The sequence below is a fragment of the Dasypus novemcinctus genome, chromosome 5 (assembly GCF_030445035.2).
Source record: "Dasypus novemcinctus isolate mDasNov1 chromosome 5, mDasNov1.1.hap2, whole genome shotgun sequence".
In the NCBI taxonomy this organism is placed as follows: Eukaryota; Metazoa; Chordata; class Mammalia; order Cingulata; family Dasypodidae; genus Dasypus; species Dasypus novemcinctus.
In genome coordinates, this window is record NC_080677.1 from 139,172,306 (window position 1) to 139,200,236 (window position 27,931).

At 40.2% G+C, this 27,931-nt stretch overlaps 1 pseudogene; it reads right to left on the reverse strand.

The window, feature by feature from the left end:
- Positions 1-1,519: 1,519 nt before the first annotated feature.
- LOC139439072 (histone-lysine N-methyltransferase SETMAR-like) overlaps positions 1,520-27,931 on the reverse strand; it is a 42,974-nt pseudogene continuing 16,562 nt past the window's right edge.

Sequence of the window (27,931 nt, forward strand, 5' to 3'; positions counted from 1 at the left end):
TCCATGTCCAAATTTCCTTTGCTTGTAAGGACTCCAGTCGTATTTCTTTAAGGCCCACCCTGCTTCAGTCCGGCCTTATATTAATAGGATTTGAAGGTCCCATTTACAAATTAATTCCCACTCATAATATGGGAGTTAGGACTTCAACAATCTATGACTGGATGTATTACCATTAGTTTTAAACCAGTACTCTAGTGAGGATAGTTTGTTCCCAATTTTGGACTGTCAAATAGTGCTACAGTGAATAACCTTGTACATATACTTTGAGCAATGTATTTGGAATATAACATCTACTTTCATTCTTCATACATCCCAGACCATTTCGCCCCTTTGTCTTTACTCATGCTATCCCTTCTTGGCTATCCCTATATCCCCAACCAGTACTTTCTGATGTGATACCTTCAGCTGGGATAGGTACTCCTTAGTTTGTAGTTCTCAATACATTGTGTTTCATTGCACTAGACAGTAAGCTTTTGTAAGCCAGGGTAGTCCTCAGTCAGAGCACACAGTAGGTGCTCAGAAATGTTTTGTGCATCGACTTGAACTGAATGGCATTGTTCCTGCTCTCAAGAACCTTTCCAGGGAAGCGGACTTGGCCCAGTGGGTAGGGCGTCTGTCTACCACATGGGAGGTCCGCGGTTCAAATCCTGAGCCTCCTTGACCCATGTGCAGCTGGCCCATGCAGCAGTGCTGATGCACGCAAGGAGTGCCGTGCCACATAGGGGAGCCCCACGCACAAGGAGTGCGCCCTGTAAAGAGAGTCGCCCAGCGCGAAAGAAAGTACAGCCTGCCCCATCAACAAGATGACGCAACAAAAAGAAACACAGATTCCCACACCGCTGACAACAACAGCAGTGGACAAAGAAGAACATACAGCAACTGGGGGGAGGGGGAAGAGGAGAGAAATAAAATAAAAAAATAAAATAAAATAAAAAATTCAGGTTTAAAAAAAAAAAACTTTTCCAATTTTATTGGCAAGACATTTCTATGAAACTTCCCACAAAGAAATTTGAATTATTTTCTCTGGTCTAAGGTTCTAGGCCCCCTAAGGAAGTTTTCTTTAGAAGGTCTCACCAGTTGTTCCTTAGTTCCTATGCAGATTTTTACTGGATCCCACCCCCTCCATGCCCAACATCTTCTGCCTTCCAAGGAGTAAGAGGAGGGGAAGACTTTCTCTTTTTCTTCAGAACTCAAGGGCACCATTCCAAATTTCCTTCTACAACGTAGTGTTTCTTGCTCCAGGGAACTCCAACAGCTTTGCCAGTAGGAATAGAAATGGCTGTCCACTTTTATAACAATTTTGTAATCATGAATCAGGTGGGTTTGGGAAGAGAGGAAAAGGTGGAGATATGCTAGTTTTATTATTATACAATAGATAACTGTTAAAAGAAATAGAGCATAAAGTATATCACGGAAGTGAGGACTCTCATACTTTGCAGGTGGGAATGTTGGTGCAAAAGGAATTGTGGCTCTGGACCATGAATTTTAAATCATTAAATCATTATCAAACACATCTTTATTAATCAAAATAGGAACCATTACAATCAACACATTTTTGCCAATGAGAAATAAGTTTGTTTATCCCTGTAGCGTAAAAATCTGTGCTTCAGGATTCAACAAACTCTTGGAAAGCATTTTCTGCATCCTGCTGGTTGTGGAAGCATTTTCCCTGCAAAAAAGTTGTCAAGATGCTTGAAGTAGTAGTAGCTGGTTGGTGAGAGGTCGGTTGAATGTGGTGGATGAGGCAAAACTTTGTGGCCCAATTTGCTCAACTTTTGAAGCATTAGTTGTGCTACATGCGGTCGGGTGTTGTCATGGAGAAGAATTGGGCCCTTTCTGTTGACCAATGCCCACTGCAAGCATTGCAGTTTTTGGTGCATCTCATCGATTTGCTGAGCATACTTCTCAGATGTTATGGTTTTACCAGGATTCAGAAAGCTGTAGTGGGTTAGAGCGGACTGCACACCACCAAACAGTGATCATGGCCTTTTTTGGGTGCAGTTTGGCTTTGGGAAGTGCTTTGGAGTTTCTTCACAGTCCAATCACTGAACTGGTTATGGCTGGTTGTCATATAAAATCTACTTTTCATTGCACGTCACAATCCGATTGAGAAATGGTTTGTTATTGCGTAGAATAAGAGAAGATGACACTTCAAAATGATGATTCTTTAAATTTTTGGTCAGCTCATGAGGCACCCACTTATTATTGAGCTTTTTCGCCTTTCTAATTTGCTTCAAATGCCAAACGACTGTAGAATGGTCAATGTTGAGCTCTTCGCCAACTTCTTGTGGATTTGTAGGAGAATCAGCTTCAATGATTGCTTTCAGTTGGTCATTGTCAAATTCCAATGGCTGGTCACTAACCTCCTCATCTTCAAGGCTCTCATCTCCTTTGCAAAACTTTTTTTTTTTTTTAAAGTCCTTCTTTTTTTTTAAAAGATTTATTTATTTATTTAATTCCCCCCACCTCCCCCGATTGTCTGTTCTTTGTGTCTATTTGCTGCTTCTTGTTTCTTTGTCCGCTTCTGTTGTCGTTAGCGGCGGGGAGTGTGGGTGGCGCCATTCCTGGGCAGGCTGCACTTTCTTTTGCGCTGGGCGGCTCTCCTTACGGGGCGCACTCCTTGCGTGTGGGGCTCCCCTACGCGGGGGACACCCCTGCGTGGCAGGGCACTCCTTGCGCGCATCAGCACTGCGCATGGGCCAGCTCCACACGGGTCAAGGAGGCCCAGGGTTTGAACTGCAGACCTCCCATGTGGTAGACAGACGCCCTAACCACTGGGCCAAGTCCGTTTCCCTGCAAAACTTCTTGAACCACCACTGCACTGTACATTCATTAGTAGTTCTGGACCAAATGAGTTGTTGATGTTGCCAGTTGTCTCTACTGCTTTACGAACCATTTTGAACTCAAATAAGAAAGTAACTTAAATTTGCTTTTTGTCTATCATCATTTCCATAGTCTAAAATAAATATAAAATAGACAGCAGTAAGTCATTAGCAAAGAACATAAAGCAAGAAATGCATATTAAAATGATTTATAACATAACTGCATTTATTTAAGAACATATTCCAATATCAAACAGCAAATTTCAACAATGCAAAACTGCAATTATTTTTGCACCAGCCTAATACAATCTTTCTGAAAGGGTGTTTGGCAATATTAAGAAACACTTTAAGTGCAATATACTTTGAAACAGCAATTCCTTGTTTAAGAATTAAGCCTCCAGATATACACACACAATTTCAAAACAATATGTAAACAAAGATATTTATTGCAGCATTGCTCATAAAAGTAGAAGGTTGGAAACCACTTAAACGACCATCAGTGGGAAACTGACAATAAATTATGGTAAAATCATTCAATGGAATACTGCTGTCTTTAAAAATGATGAACCAGTTCTGTGAGTACAAATATGTAATCATCTCCAAGAAATACTGAGTTAAAAAAGCAAGTGTATATTCTTTTTTTTTTTTTTTTTTTTTAAGATTTATTTATTTATTTAATTTCCCCCCCTCCCCTGGTTGTCTGTTCTTGGTGTCTATTTGTTGCGTCTTGTCTGTCTGCTTTTGTTTCTTTGTCCGCTTCTGTTGTCGTCAGCGGCACGGGAAGTGTGGGCGGCGCCATTCCTGGGCAGGCTGCTCTTTCTTTTCACGCTGGGCGGCTTTCCTCACGGGCGCACTCCTTGCGCGTGGGGCTCCCCCACGCGGGGGACGCCCTTGCGTGGCAGGGCACTCCTTGCGCGCATCAGCACTGCGCATGGCCAGCTCCACACGGGTCAAGGAGGCCCGGGGTATGAACCGGGGACCTCCCATATGGTAGACGGACGCCCTAACCACTGGGCCAAAGTCCGTTTCCCGCAAGTGTATATTCTATTTTTAAAAAAGAGTGTGAAGGTCCCCTCAGAATTTCATTCAGGCCTTGCTATTGGCTCATTCTTCCATGAAGATCTACTCTTGCAGTCTACCAGTCCTTTAGAAGGGCAGCATTATGGAGTGGAAACAGGCAAGTGAGCATGGGTTTCGGAGTAGGTAGATCTGGATTTTACTTACTGTACTGTCACTTTGGGCAAATTTCTTACTTACTCTAAACTGCAATGGTATAAAATTCAGCACCCAATAGTGCTAAATAAAACTGGTCAAATTGATTCTTGTGTTCCAGGAGATTCAAACTCAGTCCAAAATCTTTCTATTCTTCTGTCAAAGACAGAACTTCTTTATTATTCAGCCAAAGGGGTGCTGATGCAAAATACCAGAAAATGGTTGGTTTTTATAAAGAGTATTTATTTGGGGTAGGAGCTTACAGATACCAGGCCATAAAGCATAAATTACTTCCCTCACTGAAGTCTATTTGGAGCAAGATGGCTGTCTGTGAGGGTTCAGGCTTCCTGGGTTCCTATATTCCTGGGGCTTGCTTTCCTCTGGGTCCAAAGTTCCTTTCTTCCTGGGGCTGGCGTCTCTTTCCTCTGTGAGCTTACTTCCTGGTCTTCAGCTTAAGTCTTCAGCATTCAAACTCGAACATCAAAACTCCAACATCAGAAACCCTCAACTTTGTTCTTTGCCATGCCTTTTATCTGTGATCAACGGCCCAATCATAACTCAATCATGCCCAGGTACAGATCACATAAAAAAAATAATCCAATATCTATTTTTGGAATTCATAACCATATCAAACTGCTACAGCATCTTTCAGTTTGCCATGAGGGTTGTAATTTGAAATCACTTTCTAGAAGAACAAGACCCCTTAAAAGACTTCAGATACAAATGGCCATCTTGAAACACCTCTTTGAGGAGGAAGAAATTCCTTTCTGCAACAGAGTCACTTCAAGAAATATTATTTTATTCACAAAATCACAGCAATCTGGTGTAGAGCTCATTCTGTGGAATCACCTAGTTGCTTCTGTTGTATATTAAATTATTATCCTAAGACTGGCTGTAGCAGTTTGATATTATTGATGAATTCCAAAAAGAAATATTGGACTATGTTTGTAAACTGATCTTTTCCTCTGGGTATATTAGATTATATTGGATTCAGTAAACCTCTTGTGTTAGTAGGGCAATAAGTACCTGCTCGTTGGTGGGTATGGACCTGCAGATAAAAAGCATGGCAAAGGACAGAGTTGAGGGGTTTTGATGTTGGAGTTTCAATGTTGAAGTTTGATGCTGAAGCCTTAAGCTTGAGTCCCAGGAAGTAAGCTTACAGAGGAAACAAAAGCAAGACCGTGGAAGAGAGGAACCCAGGAAGCCTGAACCCTTGCAGCCATCAGCAGCCATCTTACTCCAACACATGAAAATAGAGTTTGGTGAGGGAAGTAACTTATGCTTTATGGCCTGGTATCTGTAAGCTCCTACTCCAAATAAATACCCTTTATAAAAACCAACCAGGGAAGCGGACTTGGCCCAATGGATAGGGCATCTTTCTACTACATGGGAGGTCCAAGGTTCAAACCCAGGGCCTCCTTGACCCGTGTGGAGCTGGCCCATGCGCAGAGCTGATGTTGTGCAAGGAGTGCCGTGCCACGCAGGGGTGTCCCCCGCGTAGGGGAGCCCCATACACAAGGAGTGCGCCCCATAAAGAGAGCCGCTCAGTGGGAAAGAAAGTTTAGCCTGCCCAGGAGTGGTGGCTGCACACATGGAGAACTGACACAGCAAGATGATGCAACAAGAATAGACACAGATTCCTGGTGCCACTGACAACAATACAACAATGGAAGTGGACATGGAAGAACACACAGTGAATAGACCCAGAGAGCAGACAACCGGGGGGGGGGGGGGGGGGAGGTGGGAAGGGGAGAGAAATAAATTTTTAAAACAATCTTTAAAAAAAAACCAAAACAACCAATTTCTGGTATTTTGCTTCAGCACCCCTTTGGCTGACTAATACACTGGCCAAAGCAATAAACAGGTTATTTGTGAATCTGAGATTATCTCATAGGTTAATAACCAATCCCAAAAAATAATTGAACCATTTTGGACACTTAGAATGTTTTCAAGATTCATTTATGTTGTAGCATGTATCAATACTTTGTTCTTCTTTACAGCCAAAGGTTTCATTGTATGGCTATTACCACATTTTGTCTATTCATTCATTTGCTGGTGGATACTTGGGTTGTTTCCACATTTTGGCAATTGTGAAGAATGCTACTATGAACTTTGGTGTACAAATATCTGTTTAAGTCCTAATTTTCCATTCTCTGCTTTGTGATTTTGACATTCTATACTTTTTACTTTCATTTCAATATATTCATACAATATACTCAGTCAACCAGATAGACTGATATTGATATCTTCAAGTCAAAAAGAGTTAAAATCTGTTATTGATGTATTTGTTCAATTCTGAATTTAAAATTTTTTAAATACACTTCAAATCAGCATGTCTGGTTCATTTCCGCTCCTTCACTGCCAAACCTGGCAGCAGGGACTGCTTCAGCTTCTCTACTTTCTTTTGTGATGGCCAAGGTATAAAGGTATCTGCTGCATCAAACTTAAAACTTCACATTATCCTTATTTCTCTTGTTCCTTGATATTCTCTCACCTAGTTGTGTGAAAGTTCTTGATTTCTTCCATTTTCAAAACATGCCAATGTTTTGAAAATTGGCAAGAAGCAAGGAAGATGCGAAAGCTGGAGAATTTTTTTAGTTGTATTTTTTTTTTTTGGACCCCAAAGACTGAATTCCCTGTGAGTATTCTAGGGTTTCACAAAATCAGGCTTAGAGCCCTGTCAGGTGCATAGATGTACTGCTATTGTAAGTGGGGCGATTGTCTCTGTGTGCTTGATTTATTGGTTGCAACGTGGAGCTCATTCAGTATGGAAAAATACCACACTTAGCCTAGCTGCTTCCTATCTACAGAATAAGGAAAAATCTTAAATACAGGCTGTCTCTGTGATAAATACTGTCCAAGTTGTAAAAAAGGTAGGTCTGAACAAACTCCTGACAACATGTAAATAAGAGATAAGGTGAAACTTGCTTTAGCACCACTGCACATCACCCATGCAGGAAGAAGAAACATACTAGAGCACAGGGATATGTGGAAATGTGTTAGGAATGGCAATTTCTAGATCCAAAAACTTCACAAAGTTGTTATTTTGGTTTATAAATTGCTTGTCTAGAAGCAGAGAATTCTGATAGAGGCCTTATATCTAGGCCAGTGAATGGTGCTAGAAACTATAAAGATTAGATTTGTCTTGATTTCATTTCATCTTACAGGACGAGTATATTTTATGGGTCTTTGTGAAAGGCATGATTTATGCTTTGAGACTCCTGGAAAAGCTCATGGCTTTTAAAAATAATTTCTGAAAATGAATTTCTTTTTAGGGTCAGTGACATTATCATGTAGCTCAGTAGGACTCAGGCCTTGCCAACCACAGACTTTTACAAGTTTTCCTCTTTTTTCAAAGTTCATTTATTCTTTCACAATCTCTTTTGAAAATCTTAGAGATGGAAAATATGTATCTCTTTGTATATTTTGTATTTGATACCCTCATCCCCTAGCATTGATCTTAGTGCCTTATCTGTAGTAGGCTCTTAATAGATATTTGTTGACTGAATTTCAGTTAGTCTACAAGTATTTTACCAGGTCAAAGAGGCTGGATCGGGGAGGCAATGTGGCTTGGTGGTTGAGCACCAGCTTCACACATAGGAGGTCCCAGGTTCAATCCCCAGCCCTGGTAAATAAGAGGCTGGATCTTGTTCCAGAACAGAGAGGCCTCACTGTCTTTTATGAGGCACTTGCTGGCCAGCCCTTGGACCCTTCATCTCACACTCAGAAATGTTGATTTCTGAATGTCTCTTAATAAAAGTAGTTAAGTCATGGTTTCACTTTGTTACACATCCTTTGAAATGATCTTTTCCTTCCTCGCAGTAGTCAAAAAAGATTAAAGATCAAAATAACCTCTTTAATTCAAGAGTGCCATCAACCAGGTGCCATTGGCAGACTCAAGCCTTGAAGGGGTGGAGAGACAGACAGTAAGGAAATAAAAAAAGGAGGAAAGGACCAGGGAAAAAATTCCAGAAACTCCTGAGGTAATTGCTCTAGGAGATAATGGGTTGCCAGAATATGGCAGTTTGCCACTCCATGATCCTGAGAGATGGTTCTGAATTTGGGGCTAGGAAGGAAGGCATGAGGAATGGGCATTTTTGCTACCAGGTAAGGGAGGGTGTGACCCTGAGATTACGAAACGTGGTGATGTTATAGAAGAGGGAGGCAGGGTAGCCAACATCTCTTTTCTACAGAGTCCTATGATTACTCTCAAAACTCACTTAGAAGTCCTTGACTTTTTCAACCCATAATTAGAAAACTTGCTCTTAACTGCGAGAAAAAAGTCAAGGATCTTCCATAAATTGTAAATCAAATCTTGGCCAACACTCTGCTTAAAGTCTTCCAATCATTTCCTTTTGGAAATAGAATAACATTCAAAATCTTAACTACAGCCTTAGAGGTCTGGCCCCACCTGGCCCATCTCTTAACACCCTTACATATAAATTTGATGATTGGCTTTTCCATTTATGCAAAGAATGTTGTTGGAATTTTGATTGAGATTGTATTGAATCTTTAAATTGCTTTGTGTAGCATTGACATCTTAATGATAGTCTTCCAATGCGTAAACACAGAATATCCTCCCATTTATTTAGCTCTTCTTTAATTCCTTTTAGCAGTGCTCTGTAGTTTTCTGTGTGCAAGCCCTTTACATCCTTGGTTATATTTATTCCTAGATATTTGACTGTTTTTAGCTGCTATTGAGAATGGAATTTTTTTCTTGATTTCTTGTTGCAATTGTTCATTACTTGTGTATAGAAACACTACTGGGGAGTGGTTGTAGCCCAAGTGATTGAGCACCTGCTTTCCATGTTTGAGGTCCTGGGTCTGAACCGCAGGACCTCCTAAAAACAAAACAAAAAAACAAATGAGAAAACCAACTTTCATTAGGAAGCAGAGGTATCTCAGTGGTTGAGTGCCTGCTTCTCACGTATGAGGGCCTGGGTTCAATCCCTGTACCTTAAAATAAGTACTGATTTCTGAGTGTTGAATTTCTAGCCTGCCACTTTTTAAAATTCATTTATTAGTTCTAGGAGCTTTGTTGTGAATTTTTCAGGATTTTCTGTATATAGAATTGTATCATCTGCAGATAAAGTTACACTTTCCCTATTTGCAGATGCCTTTTCTGCATCAGTTGAGATGGTGATTTTTCCCCCCTCATTCTTTTACTGTTGTGTCTTACATTTTTTGATTTTCTTATGTTGAACCAACTTTGCATTACAGGGATAAATTGCACTTGACCACAGAGCATATTTTTTTTAAAGATGTTGATGGATTCAACATATTTTATTGAAGATTTTTGCATCTATATTCCTAAGAGATATTGGTGTGTAGTTTTCTTTTCTTGTGGTATGTTTATCTGACTTTGGTATGAGGGTGAAGATGGCCTTGTGGAATGAATTAGGGAGTGTTCCCTCCTCTTCAATTTTTTGGAAGAGTTTGAGCAGAATTGGAATTAAGACTTCTTGGAATGTTTGGTGGAAATTCCTTGTGAAGTCTTCATTCCTGGAGTTTTCATTCTTGGGAGGTTTTGGATGACTGATTCAACCTCTTAACAAGTAAGGTTTGTTGAGATTTTCTATTTCTTGTTGAGTCAATGTAGGTAGTTTGTGTGTTTGTAAGAATTTGTCCATTTCATCTAGTTTATCTAATTTATTGGCATGAAGTTGTTCATAGCATAGTCCTTTTATTTTCAGTGAGGTTGGTAGTAACATCCCCTTTTCATTTCTGATTTTTGTTATTTGTAGCCTCTCTCTTTCTTTCTTTGTCAGTCTAGTTAAAACTTTGTTGATCTTTTCAAACAATCAGCTCTTGGTTTTATTGATTCTATTTTTTTTAATTATTATTTTTAAAAATATTTTATTTCTCTCCCCTTCCCCCCACTCCCCAGTTGTCTGCTTTCTGTGTCCATTTGCTGTGTTTTCTTCTGTGTCCACTTGGACTCCTGTCAGTGGCACTGGGAATCTGTGCCTCTTTTTGTTGTGTCATCTCGCTGCGTCAGCTCTCCATGTGTGCGGCGTCACTCCTGGGCAGGCTGCACTTTTTTCGTGCTGGGCGGCTCTCCTTATGGGGCACACTCTGTGCATGTGGAGCTCCCCTACAGGGGGACACCCCTGCGTGGAAGGGCACTCCTTGCATGCATCAGCATTGTGTGTGGGCCAATTCACCACATGGGCCAGGAGGCCCTGGGTTTGAACCCTGGACCACCCATGTGGTAGGCGGATGCTCTATCCATTGAGCCAAATCTGCTTTCCTATTTTTTTTTTTCTGTCATTTATCTGTGGTCTAATCTTTGTTATTTCCTTCCTTCTCCTTGTTTTAGGTTTACTTTGCTCCTCTTTCAAAGTCTTCTAGTTTTTTAGGTTAAGTCTCTGATTTGAAGTCTTTTTTCTTTTTGAGTATAATAATTTAGAGTTTTAAATTTCCTTCTCAGCACTGCCACTGCTGCATCCCGTAAGTTTTGGTATGTAGCATTTTCATTTTCACTCACCTCAGGATATTTCCTAATTTTGCTTCTGATTTCCTCTTTAACCAATTGGTTTTTTAAGAGTATGTGGCTTAATTTCCACACATTTGTGAATTTTCCCTTTCTCCCTCTGTTATTGATTTCTAGTTTCTTTCTATTGTGGTCAGAGAATTATATTATATGATCAAAATTTTTTAATTTATTGAGACATGTTTTGTGACCCAACATATGATCTAGCCTGGAGAATGATCCCTGTGCACTCAAGAAGAATGTTCATTTTTCCTTATAAAATCTATTTCATCTGATACAAGTATAGCTACTCCAGCTCTTTCTTCTTTTCTTTCTTTCTTTTTTTTTTTTTTTTTGGTTTCTGCATGTGTGGAATATCTTTTTCCTGCCTCTTATTTTCTATCTGTTTGTATCCTTGGGTCTAAGGTGAGTGTTTTGTAGACAGCATATAGATGGCTCTTATTTTCTTATCCATTCTGCCAGTCAGTGTCTTTTGATTGGGGAATTTAACCCATTAACATTCAAGGTTATTACAGTAAAGGCAGTTCTTCACCTATTTTGACCTTTGGATTTTATCTGTCATATTTCCCCTCCCCCCCCACCCCCATGATGGCTCCCTCATCTGTCTGCTTATTGTCGCTCACTATGTCTGCTTTTTGTGTCTGCTCATTGTGTCCACTTCTTCTCTGCTCATCTTTCTTTAGGAGGCACCAGGAACTGAACCTGAGACCTCCCATGTGGGAATTGGGCACCCAACTGCTTAAGCCACATCTGCTCCCAAGTCATATCTTAATTTCACCACTCTTTTTTTTCAATTAAAATTTTTTCAACACTTTTTATACTTTCATTTACTTTTGTTGATATAGCCTTCATTTCTAGACTCTCTTCCAAGCATCTCTCTTCTGTGTTTTCTTTTCAGATTATAGCATTCCCTTTAGTATTTACTGAAAAGCTGGTTTCAAGGTTACAAACTCTCTCAGTTTCTGATTATCTGTGAATATCCTAAACTCACCCTCATTTTTTGAAAGACAATCTTGCCAGATATAAGATTCTAACTGGCAGTTTTTCTCTTTCAGTATCTTAAATATACCATACCACTGCCTTCTTGCCTCTGAGGTTTCTGATGAGAAATTAGCACTTGATCTCTTTGAGTATCCCTTGTATGTGATGAATTGCTTTTCTTTTGCTGCTCTCAGTATTCTCTTTTTCTTTGGCATTTGACATTCTGATTAGTATGTGACTCTGAGTACATCTATTCGAATTTATTCAGATGGGAATATGTTGTGCTTCTTGGATATGGATATCTATGTCTTTCAATAAGGTTGGGAAATTTTCTACCATTATTTCTCAAATATTCCTTCTATCCCTTTTCCCTTCTCTCCCCTTTCTGGGATGCCTATGACACATGTTTGCAACTCTCTTGTCATCATTTCATCTCCTGAGACCCTATTCATTTTTCCCCATTCTTTTCTTTATCTGTTCTTCTGTATGTTCGTTTTAGGGAGCCCTGTCTTCAAGTTCACTGATCCTTTCATCTGCCTCTTCAAATCTGCTGTTATTGCCTCCAGTGTATTTTTAATTTCATTTATTGTGCCTTATATTCCCATAAGATTTGCTATTTTTCTATGAATGCTTTCAAGGTCTTCTTTGTGTACACCTTCTTAATATTCTTAATCTCCTTAGCCATCTTATTGTATTTATTAAGGAGATTTGTTTGAATATCTATGATTAGTTGTCTCGACTCCTTTATGTCATTTGGAAGCTTAATTTGTTCCTTTGACTGGGCCTTATCTTCTTGTTTATTGGTGTGGACTGTAATATTTTGTTGGTATTTTGGCATCTGATTTATTAAATGTATTTATTCTGGGTATAGTTTCTCTCTTTAGTCTAGGTCTTTCTATTTGTTTGGCTTTGTGCTACAGCCTCTCTTTGATACCTGTTTCAATTTAATTTGGAACTTTATAGTGGCTCGTGTTTAGCCAATCTGAATTTTTTCAGCTCTTTTTCATTTTTTTCTTGCTTTGGAGTGGGAGCCTAGGATGCAATTGGTACCATTAGCTGTGGACCCTGAAGCTACCTGTGTTGTTCTAGGAACCTATGAGGTTTCTCCCACCTTTCTCCCCTGCCAGGGGTAAGGGCAGAGCCACAGCCATGTGCAGTAGTTCAAGCTGTACAGGTCCAGACCATCTGCAGTTGCCCAGAGAGACTGATGAAGCTTCTTTCCCCTTTCTTCCCTGCCTGAGGTGGGGATGGAGCTGCCAGTGTGGGCAGCATACTAAGCCAAGTGGGTCAAAACTGACCACAGTTGCCCAGATAGACTGACGAAACACTGGCCCCCCTCTTTTCCTGATGGGGGAAGCGATGAAGCCACAGGTGTGCACAACAGTCTTGTTCATGTGGACTAAAGCTACGGCAGTTGCCCAGAGAATCTGGGGGAGCACTATTCCCCATGCTCTTTCAGGGGTGGGGATAGAGCCTCAAGTGTGCCTAACAATCTAGTCTGTACATTCCAAAAGCAGCTGCAGTTGCCAGGAGAGGCTGAGGAAATGCTGCCCCCTCCTGTCTTATCAGGGCCAGGCATAGAGCCATAGGTGTCCAACAATCTAGTCCACGTAGGCTGAAAGTGCTCACTATTGTCTGGAGAGGCTGAGAAAACACTGCCCCTACTCCTTTCCTAATGGGGGCAATGATGTAGCCATATAGGTGCCCAGCAATCTAGTCTGTGTAGGCCAAAAGCACCTACAGTTGCCTGGAGAGGCTGGTACAGGTCCCTCCAGCTTCCTCCTTGCCAGAGGTGGGGCTGGCACCTAGACTTGCTCAGCAAGCTGATGTGGGTGGAAAGAAGCTGGTCTCTACTGTCATTTTTAGTCAGCTCCGCTTCCCCTCATGCTGGGGACAGAGTTAAAATGGCAACTACCAGCCTCTTTCTGACTTGAACAAGTTCAAACTTTTGCTATTTTTAGGATTGGACTTTAGCCAGCTGAATTTACTAATCAATAGCTAAAGTCAATGCCCAACCGTCTGTCCCTACCCCATTTTGGGGAAATGGAGTTTCCTAATCCAGCCAGGGAATAGCTTCCAAGACTTCTTGCTCTGCCAGTGGGGTTGGGCACAAGCCCTGACATAGAGTTCTCTATTCATGAATTTTCAACGCGAAATGGGCAGTCTCCTCCTTCTGTTATTCCAAGGATGTTTCAAGACACTCTTCTGGTCTCCTGTACCCCAAATAGGTGATTTAGGTAGCTCTGCACCATATGCTTACTGCACCATAGTTCAAGCCGATTCATGGAGCAACTTACTCTGCCACCATCTTGCCCCTCCTCTCGCTATTTAAATTTAATTAAAATAAAATAAAATTTAAAAATTCAGTTTCTGGGTGGCATTAGCCAAATTTCAAGTGCTCATAACCACATATGTTCAGTGGCTACTATATTAGATAGTTCAGATATAATATATTAGAACATTTCCATCATTGCAGACATTTCTGTTGAGGCACATTGGCATAGGACTTGTTTTAGCAGCAAAAAATATTTAAGTAGTTACTATGATGAAAGCACTAAGTATGAACTAAATATAAACTTGTGATATATCTACATTGGGAAGATGAAGGAGGTGGAGAAAGGGTGCTGAAGAGCTGAAATCCTCAACTATCATAGCATAATCATAATCGAAAATGTTTAAGATTGATGAAACAAGATCTGGTTGCATATACATATATATAGAAACAAGGAAGGATATAGCCAGAAGAAACTATTAGAAGCATTTAAATAGGTTGCCCCTGGGGATTGGGTGTAGGGTGGTAGAGATGAAGTTTTGTTAAAGCATTTAGGCACTATTTGACTTTGAAAACCAGGTTTACATATTATTTTCATAAAAATAGAAAATAATCTAAAAAAAAATAACAGTCATTCCAAGTCATCCTATATTGTTTAATTTATTATTTATGGACATATGTATAGGTAGTAAAGATAGAACAACATGGAATGGAAGGATACATGCTAGCACTTAGAATAGTTACCGCTGAGGTGAGAGGGAAAGGATTGGGATCCGGGGAGGCAAAATGTGCTTCAACAATATCTAACACTTTTATTTCCTTAAAAAAAATGGATATGAAGCAAAAGCGGAAAAAATGCTTCTTAAATTTAGGTAGCAGATACCTGAGTATTTGCCATATATTCTGCACTTATGTTTAAAATACTTCATAAGGAAATTAAAAGAGAAAGAAACATCCTCCATTAAAATCACTCCTTTGGCATATAGTATTTGTTTTCTCTAGTGCATTTCTGTCAAAATACATTAATATGGTCTCTATCAAAAAATGGCTGAATTCTCATCTGTGGCAGGAATTGGATAAATTGAGCCTGGAATGTATTGTCATTCCAGAAATCAAGGAAGCTATCAAAGATTACAAGAGTCATGTCAGATAGACTCAGGAGTCAAGTCTAATAGGCTCCCATTAGTCACAGATGGGGCAAGTTGAGCATTCATGAGAATAGTAATTGCAATGGGTTGAAACATATCAATATGATTTTACTGGTTGTTGTTTGTTTTAAACTTCCCTGGTGATGATTGAAGGAGCTCAGGAACCAAGTTATTATTTGCAAAGCTGGTAAATAAGGTAAAGAACAAATAGAGCATTTATCTTATCTTTCCTTGACAAATTATATCTCAAGTTACCAAATAATTGATGAGGGGAAATTTTTCTTTATAAAACTATTCCAGCTAACAAATGAAGAAGGAATGGCTTAGAATATATGAATGAGAATTTCTCCACTTGACAAACCCTAATGGAATCATGGATTCAGGCAGTGATAATCAGTGACTGCTAACATCACAGTAAAATCAGACTTGATGGATAATATTGCTTACAAAGTAGTATTGCTAAAAATTGAGCCTGAGGGAAGTGGATGTGGCTTAAATGACTGGGGTCCTGCCTGCCATATGGGAGGTCCAGGGTTTGAGTCCCAGGGCCTCCTGATCAAGGCAAGCTGGCCTGCGCGGCAAGCTGGCCTGAGTGGAGAACTGGCACAGAAAGATGATGCAACAAAAAGAGACACAGAGGAGAGACAATAAGAGACACAGCAGACCGGGGAAATGAGGTGGCACAAGGGATTGAGCACCTCTCTCCCACTCTGGAAGGTCCCAAGATCACTTCCCAGTGCCACTTAAAGAGAGGACAAGCAGACACAGAAGAATGCACAGGGAATGGACATAAATAAATTGTAAAAAAACCCTGAACCTGAACCTACCTAACCAAGCATCTAGAGCTGACTTCAATTTACAGAGGCCCACATTAATTAGAGCTAGACAGATGCATACTATGATATGTTCTCTAGACAAAGGATCTAGTTTCTCAAATAATAAGTTTTTTGAAAAAGACAGAAATGGAGGGGACCTGTAGATTAAAATAAATTTGAGAGACATGTCGATAAATTGCAATACATGGACATTATATGAATCCTGACTTAAACAAAGTAAATGATTATTAGACAATTGGGGCATTTAAAGACTAACTGGGTATTAGATTAATTAATTATTTTAAACCTTTTTGGATGTGATAGTGATATTATGACTATGATTTTTTAAAAAACCATCCTTATCTTTTAGCTATACATCCTGAAATATTTATGGATGAAATGACACAGTGTTTGGGATTTGCTTCAAAATAATCTGGGGCTGGGAAAAGGGGTAGTGTGGGAATAGAGAGAAAATGGGTGGAGATATAGATGAAACAATATTGGCTATGAGTTGGTAGTGATTAAAGCTTAGTAATTGGTATATGGGTGTTTATTATACTCTCCTTACTTTTTTATGTGTTTAAAATTTTCTTGAATAAGAGGTTTTTAAAACTTTGCTGATGTGACCTGGGCAGAACCAAGCAGTAGCTCATTGCCACTCATTTCTGTATGGGCTCCTAAGACAAGGGCTATAGGGAAATGGAACACAGTACAGGTGGTCTTTGATGGAGAAGGACTTAGCTAGCATTACCTGAAAAGCAGCAGACCATTGGTGGCCAGGGCAGGGCAGACTAAGGGCCCAGCAACAGCAGGAGATGATGCAGAAAGGGACAAGGGAGCAAAGAAAAAGGCTACCTGTTGGGCCTAACAGTGATTGTGCTTTGCTAAATGTTTTCCCAGTCCTGAAATGCAAGGGGAAAAGGCTCATTTCAAAACAGATTTGATTTGATTGTAGGGTAATAAACAAGGCATCATGGTATTAATGTTAGTAAAGAATGAGAGTTGGAAATTGCATCTAGTTGGGTCATTTTCCTTGCTTCTCTACACTTAAGTTTTCTAATCTGTAAAATGAGGGGGTTGGACAAGATCCATGGCTATCAATCTTTGTTCTACTTCATATTGATCTATTTAATATCTGTATGTCAATCTTTGCATCTCAAAAATACATAAAATATTTTAAACTAATGACATTTTCTCAGGAAAAATATAATCATGAACACACTTAACAAATTTAATTTGAAAGACGAGCCCTAGATGGATTAAAGAGGCTTGTTTTCTAGTGTGATATTTGACAATTGAATGTTCATTTATGGTTCTGCATTCAGTTTATTATTAAACTCTGTTTTTGGGGGGGGGGGCTGTGAGAAGTGACTGTAAAACCCAGATTCCAGTATATAGTTAAACTGTCATTTGAAAATTTTAAAATTTAATCTCTATTGCACATTAATTCATTTCCACATTATTTTTTGCATGGATGATTATATATTTTATTTTTTTAAGTTTTATTGAAGTTTATCATTCACACATGAACATACATAAATGATAAGCATATAGTAAAAGTTGTGAACTTAGAAAACAAACATGCATAACATCATACAGGGGTTCCATATATCAACCCATCATCAACACCCTGCACTTCTGTGAAACATTTGTCGCAATGTTTTTATTACCAAGTCAGGGCTTATGCTCTCAAATAGATTGTGAACACAAATTCCAATTTCCAGAGGAATATATCCATGCATGTGAAGCTTTATGTAGCTCTTCACTGAGCCATCAGTCTTGTGATTATTCTCTGAGATGAAATTGTCATGGGTGGAGAAGCAACTAAATCAACCTTTGTATTGGGGTTGAATCATGTCTCCCACAAAAGACATGTATAAATCCTAATCCCCCGTCTTGTGAGTGTGAACTCATTCATAAATAGCCTTTTCAAATATGTTAAAGTGAGTTAGGGTGTGTCTATGTATCCATTTGTAAATAGGACCTTTGCAGATGTTCGTAGTAGTTAAGCTGTGGACCCATTTGTGAATAAGATCTTCTAAGATCCTATTTAGGTGAAAACAAATTGAATCAGGTGGACCTTAATCCATAAAGCTGAAGTCCGTTTAAGCAAAGGAAATGGGACACAGAAGTAGAAAGCCAAAAGTCTGCAGAAATCAGAGGAGCAGCCCCAAGGAGATGGATTGCCAGAGCGCTACCTCAAGCCCTGCCAATATATTGAATGTTGAACTTCAAGCCTCCCAAACCATGAGACAATAACTTTCTGTTGTTTAAGCCAACCCATTGTGTGGCATTTGTCATACATCTAGAGGACACTGCCATTTCATTCCTTCAAAATCCCTTCCATTCCTCCTTCCCCTGACCCATGGTCTGACAGCTGTATAGTGGGGGGCTTGGTAGAGAGATTGATTCCATCTTTAACTGCAAGGATCACTCTGATTTCTTTAATTTATCCTCTTTGTCACTGTGATTGATTAAGACCTACCCCAATTAGCACATGGCATTTCCTTAGGGGTTCATTCAGGAATGGGCATATGACCCAATGGGAGACAGAGACACCAGGAGAGGTTTATGGAGAGCATCTGTAGACATGAGTTCCTTGTTTTTCTGGATGAGCTACTGGAAGTCATCACTTTCTCCCTTTCTGGTATATGTAAATGAAACCTGGAATTCTGCTGCCATTTTGCAAACACATGAAAAACCAGTGTTGGGATAAAGGAGGGTAGAAGCCAAAAGAAACTGCATCCTTCATGACACATTGGAACAGCTAAAACACACTTATCCTGAAGCCCATCCATCTCCCAGACCTTCTAGTTACAAATGAATACACTCCCCCTTTTAAAAATTATTATTAATACATCCTCTTTTAATTTATGCCTGTTCCAATTATAGGTTGCTGTTACAGATAACCCCACAATTTAATAGCTTAAAACAACACCAACAACATCTATTTTGCTCACGAGTCTGCAATTCGGGTGGCACCGCAGGGACTGCTGGTCTCTGCTCCACTCAGCTTCAGCTGGAGCCATCCACAGCTAGGTGCTGGAATCCTCTGAAAGCTCATTTCACCCACACATCTGAAAGTAGATGTTAGATGTCGTCTGGGACCTTAGCTGGGACTGTGGGCTGGAACACCTACGCATAATCTTTCCATGTAGTTTTTGGGTTTCCTTACAATTCCGTGACTGGGTTGCAACGGCGAGCATTGAGAGATGATATAGATACAGATAGATAGAGAAAGGTGAAAGCCATATCACTTGTTATGACCTGACCTTGGAATGGCCTTGGAATCCTAGTCATAGAGGTGGTTAAGTGGGCCCCGTCAGGTTCAAGTGGAGGGAAAGTAAACTCCACCTCTTGATGAGGGGTGGAGGTGGCAAGATTCTGGAAGAAGACGTGGGATTGGCAGTTTTTCGGGGGCCATAGAATATACAGAATACAATCTGCCACATTTGCGTTAACTTTTCTTTTCTTTGTAACAAAGATATAACATATCCCTCAAATTTGAGATACATGGCACTGTAGCATTTTATCAGCTGATGTTGACCTCTAATTAACCATATGGGCCCAAAGATGAAATTAATAATTAAAAAAAAAGATTCTAGCCTTTCAAGAATGGGAGGATGAGAAGATTGGACAAATGAGATAGGAATTAGAAGAAGTAAATTGCATGACAAACAAAAATTAATATTGTTTAATTTTCTTTCTGTAAAATGGATTTAACAATACCAACTTCATAAACTGTTGTAGTTTTTATTGTATTTGCTCTATTAGAGAGGATTTTAGCTTAGTTTGTTGATTAGCCAGCCAGCATTTCTGATTTTGAGGGTATGAAGTCAGACCAGGTGTAGGGGAGATTTACAAAATAACAGAGAGATAGGCCACTGAAAAGCCTCCCTTCTCCAGTTCCTGGCTCAGTAAGCACGCAAACATTTGTTGAATGAATCCTTCTCAGCCTGTTTTCTCCTTTCCTTCCCCGCCCTCAGGCAGATTCCACTTCCTTACCGCTGGGCTCTTAGGTAGGACCAGCGACCCTGGGCCTCGTTCCGGCCAATGGGGCATGAGCGGAAGTACCAGGCATGACGCTAGGCCGAAGCATTTCGTTGCGGCTGTGCGATCCTCCGTGTTCTCTTCCCCTGTAGTGGAGAGGGTGGAATGGCATTTGTGCGGAGATGGTCAAGCAGAAGAGCCAAGCAACCTGGGTGGTTGAGTCGTTGCTGCTGCCGAGGCCCACAGCAGACCCTGCGTGAGCAACATGCAGACCTTTGCTGTTAGAATCACTGTGATCAGGGGTTTGTGTTTGAGCTTGGCTTAGCCTAGTTTGATGGTTACACCTTTTCTATCAAGAAGCCTTTGCTCCTGTGTCCGTTACATTTTTTTCTGAGAAGAAAAAGAATTGTGGAACAGAGAAAAGAGAAAAGGAAGGTATATTTTAACTTAAAAAATGGTGGAGGCTTAAGTGAAACAAGGTTTCTGTATGTAAATGGGTTGAGACTGGATGATAATTTCAAGGCAAAATTTGTGGTCCCTGTTTTGGTAACTGATGTTCAATGAAAACTACATGTTCATAATAACCATGCTGCCCTTTCTATGTAAAGATCCTCTTGGGGAGCGGATGTGGATCAGGTGGTCCAGGGCCTGCCTTCCACATGGGAGGTCCCAGTTCTGTTAACCAAGCCTCCTAAAAACAAACTAACAAACAACGAGCGAACAAACAAAAAAAATCAACTTAGGCGAGGGGATGTGGCTCAGGGTTGAGTGCTGACTTCCCATATAGGAGGTCCTGGGTTCAATCCCTAGCCCCTAGTACCATCACCAAAAAAAAAAAAAAATGCTCTTTCTCACTCCCAGATGGATTTGGAAATCTTGGACTGTTTTTTGAGAATGACAGGTGACTTTTCACTGATCCATTATGGTTCCTTTGCCAGATTCCCTTTATGACCAATGGGTTTGGGGTGAATGGAAAAACAGAGTAGGCTTTTTAGAAACAGTTAGCAATCTCCTCTATTAAAAAAAGTAAGCTTCGGTCCTTGAACATTGAATGTGGCTTCCAAGAAGGCAAAGCTGGGGTTCAGACGTAGGTTTGGAGGTGTAATTGCATATTATTCAGAACCTCTGATTGGGAGGGCTCCCTTTCAGTCACTGGCAATTTTGAACCAGGTGGACATACAGCCGAGCACAGTCCAGACATGCAGTGTTCCAACCCCTCCAGTGCCTCTGCCTGGCTTGGTTCTGGAAATTTCTCTTCAGACTTATAGATCAGGGCCCAAGGATTGTAAACGGCACTGCCAGGCTCCAGCTTGCAAGCCTTTTTATGATGTCAGACCTGCGACCTGGTCTTATGAATACTTTACAGATTCCAATTTTGTATTAGTTACCTGTGCTGGACTACCGAAAGAGTTAGCTTTAGGGCCTAAAAAAATAGCATTTCTTATCTCACAGTTTCTGTGGGCCAGGAATTTGGGTTTGGCTTAGCTGGGTAATTCTTGCCCAGGGTCTCCCATAAGATTGCCATCAAAATGTTGGCAAGGGCATGATGGTGGCACATCACAGTGAATTTAACTATCACAGCTGCTTTATAAATGGGATTGTGGCTGCATGGTGTAGTCTAGGGATGTAAATGTCAAATGAAAGAAAGCTAGAGAATAATCTAGGGACCGAATAACAGTGAGCATGGAGGTGGATGAGGACTGCGATTAATAGTACAAATACAAGAATATCCTTCTATGAACTAGAACAAATGAACATCACTACTACAAGGTCGTAATTTTATGGAGATGAATGGGGAAAATGCATTCAATATAACTTATGGGCTATAGTTAAGAGCAATACTGTAATATTATTGCATCAATGTTAAGGAAGGTACTGTGTTAATAATAGTGGGGGGGGGGGACGGTATGGAAAAATATACCAAATGTATTAGATAGAACTTAGTGGTAATAGTCTGTAACAAATGTTCCACAGTTAATGTGTTGGTGGAGGGATGTTGTATGGGAATTCTGCACTTTGTGAATGATTGTTTTGTAAGGTCACAACTTCTCTAATTATATATATACATATATATATATATATATATATATATGTATATATATATATTTCTGCAAAAAAAAACGTTGGCAGAGGCAACAGTCATCTGAAGGCTTGACCCGGGCTGGAAAATCCACTTCTAAGCTTACTCACCAGTTTGGTGGCAGGAGCTTCAGTTCCTCATCATCTGGGCTTCTCCACAGGACTGTTTGAGTATCCTTACGACATGGTATTTTGCTTTCCCCAGAGCAGTGACTGGAGAGAAAGAGAGAGAGAAAGAGAAAGCAGGAAGCCATAGTGTCTTATAAACTGGTCTCCAAGGACTATTTGTAAAAGCAAGCCCCAAAATCCAACCTACACTCAAGGGTAGGGAGATTAGGCTCTATCCTTTAAAGGAAATGTTGAAGAATTTGTGGACATATTTTAAATGATGACATGATTCAATTATTTAACATTTAACAGTATCTACAATAGGCCCAGCACTAAGCTAGACTTTTCATTGACAGATTTTTCAGATTTAATGATAGGTATTTTCATCTGTGTGTTAGACATAAGTGAACAAATCTCAGAGGTGAATTGACTTGATCTCTGGCCTGGTACACGAGATTTGAACCCAGGCCCTTTGAGACCATATCTAGCTTTCCTCACTCCCTTGCAAATACACATTGTACACTGTTGTACTACAACTGATGAGGGTACAATGTTGAGGGGGCCCTCCTTCTTAGATTTGTTAGAGTTACAACCTTACCACCACCACTGAACAAAATTTCTGATGTTTCTGGATTTCTCACAGTTTGTTGATTCCTCAAGAATCTCTGCTGCTTCTGGCCTTGGCTCTTAAATAAACTCTTGTATCAGAAGAGATTTAATGCCCTAAATAAATCTGTATCTCAATTTAATGAAAATGATATGGATAGTTTGATGGTCCCATGCCAGTGTAATTTTAAATAAAACACCTTCATTCTTTGGCAAAGTATGCTGCCCTGATGTTTAACTACTGAAAATTACTTAAGTTAAGTGCTTTTTATAATATTGTCTTTACAACATCAGCTTGTTTTACAGCATTTTTTCCCCGAGAGTAAACAAAAAAAGTTTAATGGGTATCTTTGAGGCTAAGTTTCATGTATATTGTTAGAAATTAAACTCTGGCTGACTGTAGATTATGAAGCAATGTCTCTGAGGCAAACAGTACCAGCCTTTGGAGTTACACAGTCTGGATTTGAATCCTAGCTGTGCCAATTACCAGCTGTGAAATTTGTTATTTAACTCTCTTTCTAAGCTTCAGTTTCTACATCTGTAAAATGTGGATAATAATATTTACTGCCTAGGATTGCTGTGAGAAGTTTACTGCGTATAGTGTACTATCTGACATATAATGAATGTGCAACAAATGGTAGCTTTCATTTTTCACTGCTGTTTTTATATACTTCAGCACTTAATTATTTTTAGGTGACTTTGAACAGAAGTGTAAGTATATCTTTCCAGAACAGAGTACACTTTGAGATTTAATACTTTGCTCTGTTTTGCGAGGAGGAAATCTCCTTGACTATTCTGGCAGCTAATAGCTGTCCAAAGCAACGTGGAGCATTTGCAATTTGGCCTCCTGTTTCCCACACATTGACTGACTGCCAAACACCCTCTTAAATGTCTAACCTTTTTAAATGATTAAAATGATGATGATAATGCATAAAAATAGAATCAGTAGAATGTTAACAGCATATTATCAATACCGAGTCTTTTGGTATTGTTTATTGTTAAACTTTTTTCTTTTGGCCTATGAACTTAGCAAAATGTTCTTTGAGAACAAGTGTTTTTGTGCTAATAACAGCACTTTAAAACAACTAGGCTTATTCAATATTTATGTCACCCACCAAAATACAGATTTCAAGAGCACCTCTGGGGCAGGCCTAAACCATCAGTCCAGTAAGGCATTTTGCCCACTTGGCAGATAAAGTTTATGAAGTTAAATGACTTACCCAAAGTCACATAGGAAGAATCAGAGGAGGGGCTAGGATCTAAGTCTTCTGCCTCTGAACAATACTTTACTACTTGGTAACATTTTAAACATTATTTATCTTTAAAAGTTGAAAGCATATGTGGTTATTTATGAATGTTGCTTAATCTGTAATTGACAGTATGTATAAAGTTTTATTAAAGAACTACATGGTTATATAGATGATGTATCTGTAAAATTATAATTATGTATTTTGTATTGGACACAGTTCAGTTTTTATTAAAAACAAATAGAGGGAACAAGATGTGGCTCAAGTGATAGAGCTTCTGTCTACTATGCGGGAGGACCCGGGTTCAATCCTGGGGCCTCCTGATGAAAAAGAAGTAGAGAAACCGTGTCCATGTGGTGAGCCAGTGCCTACACAAGTGCCTGCATGGTGAGCCAGTGCCCACACAGTGAGTCACACAGTAAGATGATGATGCATCAAAAGAGAGACAAGGGGAGAATCAAGGTGAAGTGCAGCAGAAACCAGGAACTAAGGTGGCGCAATTGACAGGGAATCTCTCTCCACATCAGGGGTCTCCAGGATTAAATCCCAGTGAATCCTAGAAGAGAGAAAGTGAGAAGAGAAGACAACACAGACAGCAAAAACAGCAGGGTGGGAGGAGGGGAAGGGGGAAAAATAAAGAAATAAATCTTTAAAACAACAACAACAACAACAACAAAACAAATAGAAAATCCCTACAAAAAAATAGGAGCTTTAGGTAAAAAGAAAATGTAAATGTTGATGAATGCAAAGCCTACACTCATGAAATAAAGGGCTTTGCTTATCTTTTCTCTCTGCAGATGATCTTGCCTCCTACTTCCCAAATAATAGTGAGGCTATGAGGCTGCCTTTCCTTTTCCCTGAATCAGGCATAGCAGGCTTTCTTCTGTTCAGAGTTGGGCTCTTCACTTGCATTCTTGTCCTAAGTCTGCAGGCCCCCCTCTGGGACATTGCTCTACCAAAACTCCTCTCTCTCAAATGAACGGTCAGCCTCCTCTCCTCTCTGCTCTCATTTCCAAGGCCTTGGAACTTGACACATAGACATTTGGGAAACAGTTTAATGTCTAAAGGGTGAGACTTGTGGCAGGGCCTTGGAGGGGTGGCTTTAGGCTTTGGAGGCCTTGTACTAAGAGGCCCTACAAGCTGTTACCTATGAGGCTTGGCAGTAACTAATAGTGCGTCCTACAGCTGTTCCCCATATATTGCTGCAGCATGTGGAAGAAGACTTAAGTTGTAGGCCACACTCAGGTTTGACCTTACTGGGCAACTATAGCTTCTGGGGGGTTCATCCACATGAAACTGGTTATTTGCACCTGGAGTCTCTTGGACAGGTGAGAGCATCAGTAAAGGTGTGGGTCATGGACCTCGGAAATGCTGTGGGCTGTGAGCCTCAGCAGAGGCATAGCCTGGGAGGGCAGCTTAAGGGAATGCTAAGGCCTTTGGTACTGGCTGCTGCAGCGTGATCTTGATGGTTTGTGGAAAAAATTCAGCTCAAGCCTTGGAACTTGTAAGGCTGAGGAAAGACAGAATTTAGGAGCCCAAGGCAGAGGTAAGGGTTCCTACTGATCCGATAGTAACTCCCACAATAGCTTCAGTTCAAAATCTTATCTGACTAAAATGTGGGGATAAGGAAGAAACCTTCTCTAAGAGACAGCTCCAACAGGCCTAAGCAATTCTTCTGCAAAAGGCTCGAAATCATCTGTTCACAAGTCACTGTGGAGTCAATTTGACAAGACAGAGCTCATGCTCAATCTGCATTTGGTGCCAGAGATATATGACTCTAGGGGAAATGGAAATAAGAGGTTTCAAAGATTTTGGTTGGAAGAGAAAGACAACTCAAGTCAGGCTTGGTTATTGGGACTGTGGCCACTGCAAATTTGTAAAATGTGCAAGAAGGCCACAGTTATGGGTTGAATTGTACCCCTTAAATAGATATGTTCAAGTCTCCACCCCGGTACCTATGAATGTGACCTTATTTGGAAACAGGGTCTTTGCATTTGTAGCTAAGTTATGATGAGGTCATACTGAATTAGGGTGGGCCAGAATCCAACATGATTGATGGCTTTTAAAAGTGAAGAAACACAGACAGACTGACACAGGGAGAAGATGACCAAGTGAAGATAGAAGCAGAGATTGGAGTTAGGCTGCCACAAGCCAAAGAACACCTGAGGGCACCAGGAGCTGGAAGAGCAAGTTAGGATTCTTGTGATAATACTATGGTAGCACAGAGAAATGAATGACTGACAAGGAAAATGAATGGCTATATATAAACAAATAGATTTTTGAAAGTCCTGAAGCATACCATGTAGCAACTCACTCCACAATTATTGTTAATTTCTCTAGTGTAATAATACTGTAATTATGTTTTCACAAAAATCCCATTTTATTTTAGAGATACAAACTGAAAATATTTACAGATGAAATGATGTTGCAATTTGCTTCAAAATAATGGGAAAGGGTGGTTAATGGGTGGGGTAGAAATTATAAAAAATTGGCCATGAGTTGAAGAACATGGAGCTTGGTGATATGGCAATGGAGGTTAATTATACTATTCTCTCTGTTTAATTATGTTTGAAATTTTCTTTAATAAAAATAGTATTTTTTAAATCCTTGAAAGTCCTTCAATAAGAAGCATGTTTGGAGATAAATGATCCTTTTTAAATATATTTTTTTCTTTTTTAGATGCCTTTTCCTGTCTAATTACTTTGGCAAGGACTTCCAGTACAATGTTGAGTAACAGTGGTGAAAGTGGATGTGGCCGTTTGAGACTTATAGGGATTTATGAATCCCTAAAAGAGAGATTTTGTTTGTGAACTTATCTATTCTGCTGGGTCTGATCTGCTTTGATTGTATTAGATTCAACTGTGATGTCTTTGATTAAATTATGTTAAGATTAGGGCTTTGAAGGAAGCGGACTTGGCCCAACGGATAGGGCATCTGCCTACCATATGGGAGGTCCGCGGTTCAAACCCCGGGCCTCCTTGACCTGTGTGGAGCTGACCCATGCTCAGTGCTGATGCACGCAAGGAGTGCCCTGCCACGCAGGGGTGTCCCCGCGTAGGGGAGCCCCACGAGCAAGGCCCCGTAAGGAGAGCTGCCCAGTGTGAAAGAAAGTGCAGCCTTCTCAGGAATGGCGCCGCACACATGGAGAGCTGACACAACAAAAAAAACACATATTGCCTGTGCTGCATAAGGATAGAAGTGGTCACAGAAGAACACACAGCAAATGGACACAGACAGCAGACAACTGGGGGAGGGGGGAGAAAAAAAAATAAAAAATACATCTTTAAATTAAAGAAAGATTAGGGCTTTGATATGACACATCATTAGGGCATGACTCTGTTTGAGTCCCCACCCTCTTGGTGGGCTGATATAAATGGACAATCACTCAAGAAGACAAAGAAGACACAGGAAGAGAGAACTCCATAGACATGGAAGAAGAGATAGCTCTGTCCTGTTTGATCCTGGAGCTCTGTGGAGAGGTGAGCCTTTCACTACATAGACTGTAGCTGAAGAGAACAGAGCAGCTAAACAGCTGATAAGGCATGGAAAGAAATGAACCATATGCTATTGATATAGGAATTTCTTGTTGAGTCAATGTAGATAGTTTGTGTGTTTCTAGGAATCTGCCCATTTCATCTAGCTTTATCTAATTTATTGGCAGACAGTTGTTCATAGTATGCACTTTAAAAGTCCTTTTGTTTTCAGTGAGGTTGGTAGTAATGTCCCCTTTCCCTTTCTGATTTTTGTTACTTGTATCCTCTCTCTTTCTTCCTTTGTTGGTCTAGTTAAAGGTTTGTTGATTTTGTTGGTCTTAATGAACACATTTGTGTTAGGCCAACTATATTGATGATTGGAGGGGTATATTGGTAAGGGTAAAAGGGTGTCCATACATGGTTTCAAAGGGGCTCAGAAGTGTGGTTTTTGAGGAAGGGTTCAAATTCTCATGAGACTAAGGGCAGAAAGTCAGTCCATGGTGTGTGAGCCGGCTTTGTTAATTTGGTTAAGTGTTGTTTTAGGATCCCGTTCATACGCTCAACTTTTCCAGAGGATTGAGGTCTGTATGGAATATGTAACTTCCAGGTAATTCCTAAGGCACTACAAACCCCTTCGGTGATCTGTGGGGTGAAGGCTGTCCTGTTACCTGACTGCAGAGACGAG